Genomic DNA, 3053 nt, shown 5'->3' with positions numbered 1-3053 from the left:
TTATTCCCATGGCAATTTTGCCTGGAATTTTATTTCCAGTTCTTCTGCCTGAGAAACTTATACACATCTTTCCCAAAGGGGCTCTCTATTCTGTGAATTAGGTAGAGGGATGGAAGTGATGTGGAGGGACTGTTTAGAATGTGCAGCACAGGGGAGTGGCTGGGGCAAACTGTGTGCTGAGGGCAGACAGACAGGGGCTGGGAAGTAATCTGAGATGAGGAGGAGGACCAGGAGAAACAGGTAATTGAAAGGGACAGGGAAAATAAGAAGGTCTAAAAGAGACTTGGGGAGGCTTAGGCTTAGACTTGGAGGGTGCTCTAGAAAATGTGAGGAGATGAAGAAATGGATGAGACTAGGGGTGACCAGAAGGCAGCAGAGGTTAGGGTTAGAGTCAGCTATGCCTCCCTCTGTTCTGTATAGCACCCCATGGGGACCCTAATACAACCCTGAATGCATTGAGTGCCTAATGTTGTGTGTCTTGCCCCTTGTAATTCCTCTCTCAGTCCTGGAACATGGTTGGGAAGAGTGTGCCATGGCTGTACCTCCGTTTCCTGGGGAGAAACTCTTTGGTAAGAAGAGATGGAGTGGGTAGGCAGGGGCCCTACCATCTTTTTAGGGTGTACCTACTCATTTTCCCTCAGGACAATCTTAAGCCATTAATATGGTTTGGTTCTGTGTCCCCACCCAAATCTCATCTCAAATTGTAATCCCCACATGTCAAGGGAGGGACCTGGTGGGAAGTGATTGGATCATGGGGGCGGTTTCCCCCATGCTGTTCTCATGATAGTGAGTTCTCACGAGAGCTGATGGTTTTAAAGTGTGGCCTTCCCTGCTCTCTCACACTCTCTCTCTCGTTGCCTTGTGAAGAAGGTGCCTGCTTCCCCTTTGCCTTCTGCCATGATTGTTAAGTTTCCTGAGTCCTCCCCAGCCATGCAGAACTGTGAGTCAATTAAACCTCTTTTGTTTATAAATTACCCAATCTCAGGCAGTATCTTTATAGCAGTGTGAGAACAGACTAATACGGCCATGCTGTTAAAGCACCAGAATCTCACTGGGTCTGATTCACCTCCAACTTCCCCTGATGGTCTTCTCCATGGCATCTGTGCAAGGAATGGCTGACCCTCCCTGGGGAACACTCACAATGTGAGAGGGGAGGTATGCACCTGAATCATCTTTTGAACTTAAGTCTTCATCAGGTTGTCTGCCTGAGTACTACCCTAGGCTAGAAAGAATAATCATTTGCTAGAAGTTATGAGCTGGGTTAAATGAAAACTGTAAGGTAAATTTACCTAATGGGGACATCTGGAGAACAAAATGACAATGAATGTCTTATGAACTCCTGGTGTGTGATTTCGTGTGACCTCAGGTAAGCCACTTGGTCTCTCTGAGCCTCTGTTTACATCTTCAAAATTGGGATCAAACAGCTATCTTTTAGGGCTTTTGCGATAACTGATAGTGTTATGATACCCTTAGTGTTTCTTTTTCCTATTTAGATTTTAATTAAGTTTCAATTGATTTTTGTGTCTGATGTAAGTTTGGAATTTCAGTTAATTTTTTCCTGAATGAATAGACAATTGTACCACAACATCATTGACTGAATAACCCCTTCCTGCCTTCACCAATGAGAGATTCCATTTTTATTAGACACTGAATTCTGATCTGTCCATTTCTGGACTCTCAAATTTTGTTCCATTCTTCCACTGGCCTATTTCTGGACTAGTGCCATACTGTTTTATTATTGTAGCTTCATAATATGTTATTGCATGTGGTCCCTTATCATCATTCTTCTGTTTCAAGATTTTCTTATCTGTTCTTAGGCCTATGATTTTTCCCCTAGAGGAAAGTTTTTATCAAACTACTTGATATGGTTTGGTTGTGTCCCTACCCAAATCTCATCTTGAATTGTGGTTCCCATAATCCCCACGTGTCATGGGAGGAACCTAGTTTGAGGTAATTGATTCATGAGAGTGGTTACCTCCATGCTGTTCTCATGATAGTGAGTTCTCACAAGATCTGATGGTTTTTTTTTTATTATTATACTTTAAGTTCTAGGGTACATGTGCATAACGTGCAGGTTTGTTACATATGTATACTTGTGCCATGTTGGTGTGCTGCACCCATCAACTCGTCAGCACCCATCAATTCATCATTTATATCAGGTATACCTCCCCAATGCAATCCCTCCCCCCTCCTCCCTCCCCATGATAGGCCCCAGTGTGTGATGTTCCCCTTCCCGAGTCCAAGTGAACTCATTGTTCAGTTCCCACCTATGAGTGAGAACATGCGGTGTTTGGTTTTCTCTTCTTGTGATAGTTTGCTAAGAATGATGGTTTCCAGCTGCATCCATGTCCCTACAAAGGACGCAAACTCATCCTTTTTTATGGCTGCATAGTATTCCATGGTGTATATGTGCCACATTTTCTTAATCCAGTCTGTCACTGATGGACAAAAATTCCCTCTGAAAACTGGCACAAGACAGGGATGCCCTCTCTCACCACTCCTATTCAACATAGTGTTGGAAGTTCTGGCTAGGGCAATCAGGCAAGAGAAAGAAATCAAGGGTATTCAGTTAGGAAAAGAAGAAGTCAAATTGTCCCTGTTTGCAGATGACATGATTGTATATTTAGAAAACCCCATCGTCTCAGCTCAAAATCTCCTTAAGCTGATAAGCAACTTCAGCAAAGTCTCAGGATACAAAATTAATGTGCAAAAATCACAAGCATTCTTATACACCAGTAACAGACAAGCAGAGAGCCAAATCAGGAATGAACTTCCATTCACAATTGCTTCAAAGAGAATAAAATACCTAGGAATCCAACTTACAAGGGATGTAAAGGACCTCTTCAAGGAGAACTACAAACCACTGCTCAGTGAAATCAAAGAGGACACAAACAAATGGAAGAACATACCATGCTCATGGATAGGCAGAATCAATATTGTGAAAATGGCCATACTGCCCAAGGTAATTTATAGATTCAATGCCATCCCCATCAAGCTACCAATGAGTTTCTTCACAGAATTGGAAAAAACTGCTTTAAAGTTCATATGGAACC

The sequence above is a fragment of the Piliocolobus tephrosceles genome, chromosome 17 (assembly GCF_002776525.5).
Source record: "Piliocolobus tephrosceles isolate RC106 chromosome 17, ASM277652v3, whole genome shotgun sequence".
In the NCBI taxonomy this organism is placed as follows: domain Eukaryota; kingdom Metazoa; phylum Chordata; class Mammalia; order Primates; family Cercopithecidae; genus Piliocolobus; species Piliocolobus tephrosceles.
This window is presented reverse-complemented; position numbering follows the sequence as displayed.